Source organism: Myzus persicae, unplaced genomic scaffold (assembly GCF_001856785.1).
Source record: "Myzus persicae strain clone G006 unplaced genomic scaffold, MPER_G0061.0, whole genome shotgun sequence".
NCBI classification, from domain to species: domain Eukaryota; kingdom Metazoa; phylum Arthropoda; class Insecta; order Hemiptera; family Aphididae; genus Myzus; species Myzus persicae.
The window spans coordinates 674930-690521 of record NW_019103922.1 but is presented as its reverse complement, the minus strand read 5'-3'; the positions used below and the strand labels follow the sequence as shown (position 1 = coordinate 690521).

General features: G+C 27.3%; 1 pseudogene; it reads left to right on the top strand.

Annotated features, from left to right (window-relative positions):
• The first annotated feature begins 7417 nt into the window (after nt 1-7417).
• On the top strand, nt 7418-15592 carry LOC111036366 (annotated as a pseudogene).

Below are 15592 nucleotides of genomic sequence, written 5' to 3'. Positions count from 1 at the left end.
TTATTTTCTAGTTAAAAGTTCATTACTATATTATTATTTATAGGTACTATAGATTTGAAAATATAATACAATTATTCTCCTATAAGTTATAACTCATTGTTACAATATCAGTTTAAAAATATAAAAAATACATAGTCAAGATTTTTTTTTATAAACTTTTAAAGATCAAATTTTTACAAAATTAGACAAATTCATGAAAGTTGAAAATTATTTCATAGTTGAAAATTTATAAAACCTTCAATTTTTATATTTAATGATTGAAATTGTAATACAAAAATTCTCAAAGCAGTCAGTTAATAAATGTATAACCAAATAATCAAAACAATATAATATACGCACATTTTTTTTTTGTAGATATTTTAATTTAAAATGTTGATAAAACTAGGAATTTAGAATATTGAAAATGAAACGTTGTTATTTTTTAGTGCGAATGGTAGTACATTTTACTAAATTTAACTACTTTAACATCCAAGTCCTACCTCATTATACATAAGCAAAATTATAATTATACATTAGTTAAGAATGCTTTACTAAAAATTAATTTTAAAAATAAACCACTCTCATAATGCTTTAAAGTTTAAAATGCGATAAATTAAGTATTTACAATTAAAAAAACAAGACACTTATAAGTTTATATAACTGTGTCCAAAATGTTATTAAAAAAAAAAATAAAAACATATTGCATACGAGTCTGCAATGAAGTACCAGTGAGTACCACATTTTATGTCTTTGCTGTCCTTGCTATCATATGTAGGTATAGCACATAACTAGATAATATTTGTAGAGTAATAATTGATAAAAAATAAAGACACGACTCCTATTGGTATTCAATTTTTTTTTTATTTTATTATTATTTTATATTTTATTTATAAATTTTTCATTTTCAGTCCACGATTCGTTTTATTTTTTGTTTCATGGCAAATTTTTTTCGTAGCGGTTTCGTAACGTTTTTTTATTCTGTGATCCAAAGCAAAAACATTTTGCTGAAGGTAACGCATTTCGGGGACACTTTTTAGAGACGGTTTTTTATTTTAATGTGCCAAAGTAAAGACATAAAATGTATCTATTAATAACGTACTCGCGACAAAGTTTGACAATTTTTTTTGATATTTTCGAAAAAGATTTCATTTCTAATTCCACCAATTTTTCCTGCTATATGCCTGTATTATATGATCATTCTGTGAAGTGTGAATTAATTGTGAAACAATTATGTATCAAAGTAAAATTATTTTAATATTTACTTAAATTTAACACACTATGTTGAATACAATCTTCAAAGTCCACATATGACCATATACATACCTAGTCAAAAGTCAATACATAATAGATATATTAAACTTTTTTACTTTAATGTTATAATATGATTTATTATTTATTACTCATTAGGGAATTATTATTATTTTTAAAAAAACTAAAGAAAAAATTTCCAGTGCGGCTATAATAATATACGCTACAGTGACTATTTTTTTAATCGAATAATTAGGTTATTATTATATTTTTAATATTAAATATTGTCATAATAAAAAAATTATATTGCATAAAAAGATCGATAAATGTTGTTTAATCATACAATGGCAAGTTATCTTTAAACTGTACAGTGTACTTATTTGAAGTAAGGTGCCCATTTCATCCATACAATTTTTTAATACTGAAAATAAAAAAATAAAAATCTGGTATACATTTTTCTCTGAAAAATTCAAAGTACATTTTCAAAATATTTTTTCGCTTATGAAGTATATTTTATAAATAAACTTGATCCAGTTGTAAAAACATTTAATTCAAAACCTGTAAGCTTGTTTTAAACATTTTACTAGCATTTCTAAACGGGTTATTGTAAAAATCAATTTTTTTAAAAATGTACTTATAGGTATCACTTTGAAAATAATGAGTTACTTCAAAAAATAAGGACGTTTTAAAATATCATAAAAAATAAAACACTTGACATAGATAAATGTTTTTCTAGTAAAAAGTTGTCAAAAAAACCAAACTTAAAAATTGGCTACCTTAAAGTTTAAAAAAAAAACATTTTTATAAGATTTTGAATTTTTTTTCTGTATTAAAAAATAAGAATAAAAAGTATTGATTAGAACAAAATGTAATTAATTTTTCATGTTTCCTTGTTAAAACCTGTACAGTATAATATGATCATTTTTTTAGCAATGAATACACCATAAAATATTGATAAATATTTACCACCCATTTAAAGGAATAAAAAAAAATTACCACCTGCAGTACGATACACTTGCGCCCAAGATTATTATTTATGCACTATCACAGACTTTTTATTATATTTTAATTTTAAAGCCAGTTATGAGTATTACATGTACTCGTGACTTGCTTTGAAATTAATGTGTAATAAAAATTAAAAAGTCTTTGATATTGCCTGGATCATAATCTCACATTTAAATTTTAAAAGAAGTCAATTCAATTTTTAAATAATTTCATAACATAATATGACTTTAAATTGCCATTTAATAAAAAAAAACTGATACTAAGTAAAATGGATATATACAGTATACACTGTTCATTATGATGAAAATTCAATAAAACTGTTCATTATAATTTATTAAATTCGAAAGAACGACGTCTGCACTCTTTATATGATTCACATAATCACATACTAATAAAACAATTAGATAAACTTTTTTAAACTGAGTTAAGTTAATGTATTATTGTCCTATTAACTTTTAAATTATAATATATGTTTTGTTAGCTAACTATTCACTTCCAACTTTTCGATTTTGTTTTCTTTCTAGAAGATGTTATACTTGCATGTGCTGTCTTCGTCTTACAAGTGCATAACATATTACATTTTACGCTCAGTAGATTACGTTTAGCTTCGTTGGTTTGAAAATTAAAATGAATAATTGACCTCTCATAAAATTTAAAGGTAAAATTATTTTCTAGGGCATCTCATGGGCTTTTCATTATGTTTTAATTTAAAAGCGAGTTATGAATATTTTAAGATGTACAAACTATTTACAATTTTAAACATACTAGCTTTATATATTTTTTTTTGTGTCTATTACCGCTTCTTAGGGCAGTAAAAGGCTATAACTCTATCTATCGTAGAAAAATCTAGTTGGTACTTTGGAGGGTGAAAAGTAAGAAATTCCCTATAGTGTTAAAACAGTATGAAAAACAGATTTTTATACGCAAAACCAGTTTTCAAAAAGAAATAATTTGTTTTTGTAAGGTAACTAAAAAAATAACCATATATGGATGAAATATTCACTAAATGTTTATACAAGCAATTCCAATGCAACATTTTCGAAATATTGTTGCTCATTTTGAGCTATTTACAAATATAAAAATTTCAAGTTTTATTATTTTTTTAAAACTATTGCCGATATAAAATTATTCACGGACAAAACAATTGAAAATGTAAAACAACCTTCCTCAAAAGTTGTTGTCAGTGTAAATTAAATAAAACAAGTTGAGCGTAAATTTTTATTTTATTTTATTAATTTTATTTTATTTTTTATGAGCATCTAAAGTTAAAATGTTGACAAACTTCATCAAATTAAATTATTTCGAGTTAGAAATTCATAAAAAAACTTATTTATACCAAAGCGTCTGCTCCAATTTAATATAAGATACCTAGTAAGTTCTTAACATTTAATAAAAAGAAAAATTTACCGAAAAGTCTAATTAATTTTTTACGAGCACTTGAAGTAAGACATTGGATATTCACCCTTAAATTAACCAATTATTCTCATACAATTTTTTATTTTGTTGTTAATCAAAAACTATTAATCGTGGGTACTTGAAATGTTTATTAAATGTTAATTTTAACATATTAAAAATATTTTTAATCTTTCAGACATACTTTGTAATTTCCAATTTTTTTAGGTTTTTATTCTATAAATGTCAGTAAAAGCTAGACATTTTTTCCAAAGTTCTTAATAAGTGCCTAGTAACAAATGTAACAGCATTTGGTAAATATTCAAAATTCATAGACACGATTTTTTTTTTCACAAATACAATATAGGTTTACCTACTATCCACTCTAACTACAAAACAATAAATATTTACAGTTTACTCACATTATTTTGTTGTGAGTCTTAGAGGTACTTTAAACTCATCGATTATCATCATCATTATTTGCAAATCTTATTAGCCCTTTGCTGCCAGCTGGTGTAACAATAAATAATAGTATTAATAATGTTGATAAAAAAAATTAACCAATTTATATAATTGTTCACGAGATATGCATTATGAGAACTGATGCCACCCCTCAAAAAATACCGCTTGGGGTAATCGCCCCTTCTGGCCCCTCCCCTATATATGCCACTGGACCAAAATCTGCAATAGATGGTTAAAGTAGACCTATTGGCTATTAATATTTGTCACTTGTTTTACATTTGTAAGGGACAGCATATGCGAGTAAAATGAATAAAATAAAAACGTTCTAACATTCTAACATCATCAGTTATCAGAACATTCGTAACAGGGACTTATGCTGTGATCGTGATGCCCAGTGAGGTGTCGCTGTCGACACTCGCCGCCGCCGCCGCCGAAGACGCGAAAACTGATAAACGAAGGTACATCGAGAAGCAACTAGTCAATGCATACGACCTTTGTCCTACGAGACCTAAACTCACTGTTGAGATTATTAATGTATTATTATATATTATTATTATATTAATATATATTATTATTATATAACTGCTGCGCGCTCTATCGGTACCTGTTCTTGGCCTAACCACTTTTTATTATGTGTAGCTGTCGTGTTAAGTGGTGACCACTTTGTGTGGCAATATTGTGTTATGCCAATCATACTAAAGCTACAAGGCATACAAGTACAATTGTCGCAAATGTTGCGCAACGATAACGCCCCTAAAACGCATTGAAAATGTGTTAACTGTCTCCACTGGATTTTGCAATTTTTGGATAAAAAAACTTACTTACGTAATATAAAAATTGGATGACAATATTGAAAATCGACTATTTAATTTATCAGTGCCTAGTGGTAATTGCTAACGAAGGCTTTACAACGAATCGACGGCAAAAACTATTGATATTAATTGGTGTTTAGTAATAGTATTAAAAAATAAAAAAAATTAATAAATCTAGTGAAACACATTTTGTAACATATGGTAGGTATTCATAACACAATACCAAGACGACCGGCGTTTTTCTTTTATCGATCTGCACTATACGCATAATACGGCCGACGTCTGTTTTTTTAACGCTCACCGTCGGCAGTTTAAATTCTGGCAAAGGACGGCTCGCTTTCTGGATAAGCAACTGTTTAGGCGGCGAGACCTCCATCCAGGCATATTGCAGAAATCTTGGGGTGAACAATTAGAAATTCTTTCAAATAGGCGTCCGAATTGGTGCCATACGAAAAAAAATTTGAGTTATGTGAATGTGTGAGTAGTAAGTGATCGCTTTTAACACTCGCACTCAATATCAATAGGTCACTGAAAATTTAATGATATATTTTTGTTTGCACAGCTAAAAAAAAATACCATAACTTTTAATGGTACTTCGATAACGGTAATACATTTGCAGTGATAATTATAAATATTTATTAGAATAAAACATAATATTATGAATAAAAACATATTTTTAAAGGAATTTATATTAATTTGAGCAATACAATTCTAATTCAAATGTGTAACTATTACAATGTAAAAACTAACTCCCCGTTTTAAAAATTATCATGATATTTACCTACAGTAATAATATGTTTCTATATTGCATACGCCTTCATACGGTGTAGTTCTATTATAGTTTCAAAAAAATTGTCAAATTCATAAGTTTCTAGACTATAGGCTATATAGGAATCACTTTTTTTACTCTGAATCTCATATGCTCAAAGTACATATAAATATTCCACCGAATTAAAAAAATATTATTTTAATATGGCTTCATATACGAATTGCGTCCCAGAATACGAAAATAAAAATCGTGATATCCGAATTTCGTCCTTGATTTTTGCACAACATATCTGAGTTGCTTCCACAATTTTCTCACGACATATACGAGTTGCATCTGGTTAATAAATGATTAATTGGATAATATTATACAAAATATGTTCCTTCCCACTTTTACAGAATTTTTGAACTAAGTCAAGACGTGTTATATTTTTGTTTTTAAACTGAGTCATAGTTTTTTTTAATAAATTCTTGAAGTATAATGTTGATTTTAAAAAATGGCGAGGTTAAAAATTGTAATTGTATATTGTGTAGTGTAGTTAATTAAAAAAAAATAATTTCCAACTGTATTTACAGATAAGATATTATCCATAACCGAAGTTACTACGAGTTTTTCACCAAACATTAAACTTAGTCGCCGAAAAACCCATGAACACAATTCGTTCATGTCACGGGAAAACCGAGGGGCCAACTTCACGCACGTAACTATTACTGTGGTTATCACTCTCATATTATGTACAATACACACCGAATGTCAATAAATCTAAAACAATATAAAATTCACTAAACGAATTTTTCCGCACCCTGCTTATTAATTATTGTCTTAACATAATTTAAGTTACTTAATCAAGGGCGTAGGTAAGGGGGGGGGGTGTTCAAACACCCCCCGAAATTAAATAAAACAATCTTGAGCTTTTTGTGAATTTGTTCGAGAATATTATTAACTCATCATATTAATATAGATTTAGACAAAAACCCCCTCCGAAAATATTTCCTACCTACGCCCATGCACTTAATGTTATATTGTTATCTGACTTTAACTCAGAAAAAATATTTGAAATCAGCAGAAGAGTGTCTGTAGATCTTAGTATAATCGTACGAAACAATTTTAATTTTTAGTCTAATTTCTATAAAGATTTGAAAAAATCCATATTTTGAAGTGCGCAGTTCAATTAAAATAATTAATTCAAGTTAAATTAATTTATGTCTAAAGAGGACGTTATACCCGTATTTATTGTCTCCATCTTATAAGCGAGTAACAAAAATAGTGACTTCGTTCTTTATAATTTATACAAATTATAAGAAACAGTTTTATTGAACTTTCATAGTAATGAACAGTGTATACTGTTGTGGCCATTACATAAGTATTCCTATCAAATTATAAATTCATTTTACGGGCCCCTAGAATTGCCGGGTAACGTTCTACAGGTTCAATATCATCCCCCTTGTGTTGGCCACGTCTAGTGAAAACATTTGTTCTTTGATCGCGAGCATGAAATATTACCGATCTTGAGCTACCTACTTCTAAGAGTCAAAAATTGAAATAAAATTAAAAATGATTAACAATTCACAAATTATATGAAATCCAACTACCCTTTAAAATTATCGAAAAATTGCGCCTAAATATACAACCTCCCAGTTATTCACATGGCATCCATTATGTTATCTGTTCAATGTTTATCATCAAAATATCAACAAACACAGACGACAAACCATACGACATACACGTTTTATACCTGTTGCATAGACCGGTGGTGTTCTATGCATCCATACTTCTAAGTTCTATTCTTTCGACCCGTCAAGTCTGAAAAAAAGTTCGTCTTTGAAGTTTAAGTGGAACCAAATAAAATGGTAAGTTAGTCATAATCGCCTTGTATAAAATATAGTGAGTTGATTGTATTACAAATTGGGAGCTAAATGTTACAATGCTCCTGAAAGCTAAGGCTTGTATGAAATTCAGTATGTGAATGATATGTCTTATTGATGTGTATGTTATTTACACATGCTATGTAAATAATATTTAAAATGATTATTTACATAGCAAGTGTCAATAACATCCACAAATATCAGTTACAAAATAACACATCAAATTTATCTACTGATTACTGTACTTAAACCATTTTTTGTAATTATTATAGGCTACGGCCTATACCCGTATATGCATTGTCAGTTTTTGTGTCACATAGCACATGGTTATTTATTATTATACATATATTTTTATAAACACTTTGTGGAGGTCTAAGGAGAATTTACTAGAGCACTGTATCTACATTTATAAAAATATTATAAAAGGTTGGAAATAAAAGTGTACCTAAACGTCTAAGAAGATGTTTAGGTAATTCACAAAACAATGTTTCAATAATTATAGTTTGTACTACACAATCTGCACTATACAACAATACAACATATTAAGTTAAGAGCAGATTGCCAGAATTTTCTGCTGGAGTTGACAATGCTGATGAACTAGAAAATGTTTGGGTTTATGATGAAAATAAAAATATTATTGGTGCAGCTTTTTAGAGAAACACCTGATGTAATTGTATTAGTCTTAGCTATATTATCAATTATTTCATCATATTGAACACGGTTGCTGTTTTCACAAATGTATTCAATTTGATACTATTCCATGACATGTTATACTTGAAGTATATGAGTATATATTTATGTGATTACTTTATTTGATACCATTTAAAAAATACTTGTTATCCATAAATATATACATTTGTATAAAGTTTGTTGGAGATATATTATTAATTAATTTAGTGTCAAATGTATAGATTGTTTTGAAGCAGCTACAACACTATTACATTTGTCAGTTCTACTAAATTATGTGGTTGTAAATTTTTGTGTAGTTTTGATGTATTGTCGTCATAGCTTTATTTGCGATCCAATTTCCTGCTTCCATGTGGTCTCTTATTTTTCTGAAAATACAATTCTACTTTTTACTTTTTTTCTCTTAAAAACAATGTGGGCATTTAGAATTTCTGTAGTAATCAAATTATAATAACATTTTAAATAGGAAACCATTTTGTTTACCACTTATATAAATTTTTGTACTTAAAAAATTATTCAGATTAATGATAGTGTTAATAGTTTTTAATTATGTGATTTGAAGCTTGTAACTGAGTAATAATTAAATATAAGTCAATTCATATTTTTACTGTTATAATAAGCAAAAATTCTTTGCCAAGCTGCATGATTATCATTTTTGGTGAACTTGTCAGTATTTTTAATTCAATGACATGTTTCAATTTCTGCAGATATACACAAAGGGCAAAGGGGGAAGGGGGAGAGGCAAAGGGACTATAAGCATTTTTAACTGCGTGTATTTTAATATCAATGTTACTATAGTTAGATTATAAGTAATTCTTATACATCTTGCCCTGGGTTGAATTTTATTCAGTGGGCGCGCTTGTATATACAATGCAGTAGTATTTGTTTTTCCTCTGAAGTTATAGATATTTGGGGCATAAATGCTTTTCATTTTTTCTTTATGGGTCATAATATTTGTAAACATTGCTAAATCCATGCTGGGCATTGTCGAGTTAAAACTTAAAGTTAAGTACCTTTTACCTAAGTTACAAAATGAATTACTTTTTTTTAGGAGTAAATTCCAACGTAAAAAGTTAAATTTTTTCTCATGTTATGTAGTATTTAATTTATGAGTTACTTAATTATATTGTCACATTAGGTTATTTTTATTTTTCAAAACCACAAAATTAAAATATATATAATTTTGTAAAACTAATTTTATAAAAATAATATAATAATAATTGGAAGTATCAAATATTGTTTATAAATATAATAATAATATAATAATATAATTAGTAATAAATAATAATGTTAATAAATAAGGCTAGGGACTTCTAAAAGTTTGTATGTTTTTTTTAATAACCATTAAAAACATACCTAAGTAATAAAATGTTTTTCACAGCAATACAAATTTATATTTCAAAATGTGTAGTTTGCATATTTTGCATAGTCGACCATTTTTCATTTATAAGTGCATATTTGACACAATTTTTGTATACATTCGTGAGTTTTAAATTGTTATAAATGAAGACTCTAATATATAGACTCTGTTTGTCGGAGATATTAGTAAAATGGTTTTATATTTTAAAACTGGTGTTTGTGTTTTCCTTTTTAATCACTTGCATAGTTACTTATCGATACACTGCATGGGTGATTCCTGATAATAATACTAAAATAACGTTTTATAGTTTGGAATTTTTTGTTCTAGACCAAAACTTAATATAAAAAGAAAACTAAATAATAATTAAAATAATTATTTGTTAATACACAAGTTTTTTATTATAAATTATAATTTATAATTTTGCAAATATTATTTAGATATTAAAATAAAAAAGTTCTTTTCAATACTATGATAATTTTTTCTATATTCATAGTTTAGTACAACAGGTATTTAATGATTTAAAGCATAAATGCATGCATGTTTTAAGGTTTTTTAGGGCATGAAGTATTACAAATAGAAAAATATAACTATTTACTCAGTAACCCATACACAAATGTATACTCATAATCTATATATTTAATTAATATATATTTCTTAGTATTCATTATATTTTTATTCATTCATGCAATTAAAATTAAATTAAATAATATTTGATATTATAATATGTGTAGGTACTAGGTTATGAGTATTCTTGTCTTATACATTTTCAATCCTTAACATCTTACCAGTAGCAAAAGACAATATTTAAAATACAATAATACACTAAAATAAACTGGTTAATACTTCAATCATAAAAGTGTATAATCAATATTTAACAATAAAAATATTTTTTTTTAGATTTTATTGTTCACAGAAGATGATTTTTTGATTAGTAATTGTTCTATCATAATATCTATTAGGGCTGGACGTTGATGTCCTGATAAGCCTGTCCTAAAATAACATGAAAAAAGCAAAAAAATGTATATTTTGTTTGGGTAATGACCTACAAATACCATCGCTTTCAAAATTAATAAGAGGGTTAGTGTATGTCACTCTGCTGTACATTAGGTGTCTGGAAGGTTGCTTTAATGGATGATATTAAATTTGAATTCAATGATATAATCTCATTGTTTATGAAAAACTATTTTGAACGGAGAAGGTATGTCAGTCTAGGATATTTTAAATTCTTATTACTTATTATTAATACGGTAGACTAATGAATGGTTGAATTAATATGATTCTTACATTATCAACGATGCTGGAAAAATATTACATATAGCATATACTCATGTAAAATTGAGCCATTTTGGATCTGAATTATAACAAAATTACTAAAATTGTAATTCTTTGTGTTAATTTCGTCTAAATTTGAACTTAAATAACTATAAAAAGCTGTGTTTATGTACTTATTAGATTTTTTAGTTACAGAATTAACTACTTACGTAGAACCTCATATTACATTTTCAATCTTTGGTTTTAAAAGTTAAACATTTAATAAATGTTTAACTACAACATGATTTTTCAATTTTCAATACGAGAAATGTTGTCAAAATTTGAACTTAAATAATTATAAAACAAAAAAGTGCTTTTGTATTTTTAATTTTAACATTTTTCAACTTATATTGTAACAATTTATCAGGAAGCTTGTATTAAGTTTTCACGATTTTTTAAAAAAGAAAAATACAATTTTATTCTTATTTATAAAAAATAATTTTTTTTTAAATGTTAGCAAACAGCTCAAAACAAGTCAAAATATTTTGAATATGTTATCAATTATATGAATTGATAAAATGAACATAGGTGCCATGGCGTAAATTTAAAGTATCAACAGTTATTTGTTTTTGAAGCACAATAAAATCGAATAATTGCTACATGATAAATCTAGTGGATATCCAATGATGTAAAAATTTCAACTTCAAACGCTCATAAAAAATTAATTTGAGTTTCCGGTAGAATTTTTTTTTGATAGCGGTACATATACTTATAAATAATCTTGTATTTAATTTTAAAGTCTTAGATATGAAAAGGACATTTTTATGAATTTCTGACTCAAAATAATTTGCTAATTTTCGTGATTTCAAAATAAAATTTCATATGCCTATAGATAGTTCAACACGAGTCAAAATATTTTGAACATTTTATAGTGTATAGAATGTTGCTAACACAAACATTCAGTGAACATTTTATGAATCTGTGGTCATTTATTTTAGAGTAACACCAAAAATCAAAACCGATTTTTTCGAAAATTGATTTTGAATAAAAATTCTTGTTTTCCTTAATTTTTTGTTTGTTCTTCCTGTCTTTCTGAAAACTATTAGGAATTTCAAATTTTGACCTCCCATATGCACCACCTAGATTTACTTTCCTACCAGAAAAGTTGCTGTTGATGAAAATCGATGCATTTTTACTGACCCAAACCGTGATGATAGATACAAAAATAAAATTTCCTGACTTCCCGATGGTCCAATCCATCCCTGAATCAAAATTAATACAAATTATTTTTAAAAACTGTAGGTAATAAATTATTACTAAATATTATAATTTATAACAAATAATTTATAGTAGTTAATAGTACTTACATATTTTTTATTAATTATAATAAACTAATATTCGTTTTTTTTTAATCTTTTATTTTTCTAATAATAATTTATTATACAATTTTTTTAATCAAATTATAGTCAATAATATGATTTTTTTTAAATATCAATCAAATTAATCATTATTAAAAATAAATAAATATTTTTTAAACATAATATCTTTCTAATCTTTATTGTAATTAAATGCAACTATTTGCACATATTCAAAACGCTTTAATTTTTGTTAATGGTAATTTTTTTTTGTATAGCAGATACATCAGATATAGTGAAATCTGTATTAGTTATGGTTATTCATTTCAGTTAAAATAATTTTCCGAGGACGAATACTTATGTCTTCGACAGCCACATGCTTGTAAGCGGTAGTTACATTCTGTCATTTAACATTTAGTATTATTTAGTCATTTACATTTAAAATCTATAGATTTAAAAAAATTACTGTACTTTAAGTTACAGACATGACGTCTTTAAAATATAAGAACTAACCAAGTCGTTACCTTAAAATGTTTTCGTACATTAATTTGGCCCAAATGGGATGTTTAAAAAAACATCCTTTTTTATTTTGGTGAAAAGGGGTGTACCCAAAACAAATTCATTTTTGTTGTCACAAATGGGCGATACCCCTCTATTAATTGTAAAAATTATGTATTTATTATTAACTATTTAATTTTATTTGAAGATTTTCTTAAGGTTTACCTAAAAATAATATCAGTAGAACAGCAGTCCCCTGTGTGAAGTTGTTGGCAATTAACAAACAATATAAGTATTACCCAATTGTATAGGTTTAAATATGGTTATTTATTTTAAAACTAAGCAAAAAAGCTAAATATCATGTTCTTATTTTTTATGAGCAGCTTGTAGAAATCCTAATTTCTAAATAATTAATCATATATAAATCAAACAGATAAAAATCTATACTTTAAAATTACATACAATTAAATACCATATAATCTGTAACTGATAACTAATTTGAATTATCTCTTGCATGTGTTATATCATATAACCTACATGGAGGGTTCTGTCACTGGACAGCCATTCTCCTCATAAATACAGTTTCATGTAAATATTCACAATCATGTATCCTATTTGCCTATAGTATATACTATGTTAAAGATTGTTAATTTTCTATTTTAGTAAAAAAAAAAAAAATGATATGTATGTTATTTTATTTTTTAGGTGTTGTAATGTTGAATATACAAGTTATTGCCAAATTTCAGTTTCCGAGAGCTTTTTCATTGGTAATGAAAATTACTTTTATAATTATTTTGCATTTAACAAGTAGATATTCATGTAATCTATGTATAACAATTAAATTTATATATTTCTAGGTGCAAAAGTGGTGATTCCTGGTAGAAATAGTGATCGTGTTCCGTATTTAAGAAACATAGAATACCTGTAACTCAATTCATGCAACAGTACTCGAGAACTTTCAACAAATATTTAAAACTGTCAACTTATGTTATAATTAAAATATCTTTTAAATTTTCTTGTGTCGTTAAACTATGTATGAACCAGGAGTTTTTGAAGAAGATTTGCTAATTCCACTTGGTAAGGGTGTTGCTGTTCCCCCAGAGCTTGAAAAGGCATGGGACTATATTCAAGCAACAGAATATTCACAAGAAGTTATACAGCCTACAATTGAAGATTTTGAGGAGGACAAAGATGGGGATGAAAAAGAACAAGTAGTTAAAATGTCTAATAATTATCGTCAAATAGCTAAAAGAAGGAAGAAAAAGTATAAGAAGAAAATGGCGAAGCAATTGAAAAATGAGCAAAAATTAAAAGAAATATCTTTAAACAAAGAAAACAAGGATGAAAAATTAGCTGTTGAAGTTGAATATATAGAAGAACCTTTAAGCGTGCTCAACCTGGTACCTATGTATAGGCAATATGTTAAAGTATTTGAGAACTTCAAGATTCCTGAACCACAAAAAAAACCAGCAGATAAATATGGCATTGAAAAAGCTACTTCGCCCAATTTAAAGAAAGTACCTAAGCTCCCTGAATTTAAAGATGATGAAGATGACAGAGAAAATCAGTTGAATGGTCCTGATAAGATATCAAGAAAACAATTTAAAAAGGTTAATCGTTTAAGTGTAGCTGAACTAAAGCAACTTGTTTCTCGGCCAGATGTTGTAGAAATGCATGATGTGGCTGCCAGAGATCCTCATCTCTTAATACAGTTAAAAGCATATCGTAATACAGTACCTGTACCTCACCATTGGTGTTTGAAGGGTAAATATTTACAAGGTAAACGAGGTTTTGAAAAGCCACCATTTGATTTGCCTGATTTTATTAAGCGTACTGGTATTATGGAAATGAGAGCTGTCCACCAAGAAAAAGAAGACGAAACATCATTAAAAAATAAAATGAGAGAAAGGGTTAGGCCCACAATGGGAAAGATAGATATGGATTACCAAAAATTACATGAGGCATTTTTTAAATTTCAAACTAAACCAAGATTAACAATTCATGGTGACTTGTATTATGAAGGCAAAGAATGTGAAACTAAACTTAAAGATTTGAAACCTGGCGCTTTAAGTGATGAATTGCGCACTGCATTAAGTATGCCAGTTGGTCATAATGCTCACAAAATTCCTCCACCGTGGCTTATTGGTATGCAACGTTATGGTCCACCACCGTCTTATCCAGATCTAAAAATCCCTGGTGTTAATGTTGCCATTCCTGAAGGATGTTCTTTTGGTTATCATGCTGGTGGTTGGGGTAAACCTCCTGTAAATGAATTTGGTCGACCTATTTATGGAGATGTGTTTGGTACACCAACTTACAATGATACCGCACATATAGATAAAGAGCCAATTGATACAAAAATGTGGGGAGAACCAGATCCAGAAGAAAGTGAAGAAGAAGAAGAAGAAGAAGAAGAAGAAGAAGAAGAAGAAGAAGAAGATGAAAAGGAAGAAGGAGTAAAGGAAATCGAAGAAGTAGCTACTGATGCTAGCGGTAGTGCCACACCAATTGCTAAAGATCTAGCTACATCATCAGAAACAATGTCTGAATTATCAAGTAGTTACGAAATACCCGAACATATTGAATTAAGAAAACGAAAGATTGAATTTGAAATGGAAAGTAGTGAGCAACAATCACTCTATCGTATTTTACCAGAGAAGAAGGTGGACATTGTTTTTGACTCTATGGTGGCATCTACACACGTGTATGACATACAAACAGATGTGGTAAATAAACCTGGCGAAGTTGAAGTCAGTTTAGATCCATCTGAATTAGATTTAGCTGGAGATGTAAAAGCTATAGTAGCTAAATATGAGCAAAACATGAAGGATAGACAACAGGGTGAGGGAAAAAAACGGAAAGCTGGTCAAGAAGCAAAAACAAGCAAAAAATATAAAGATTTCAAATTTTAA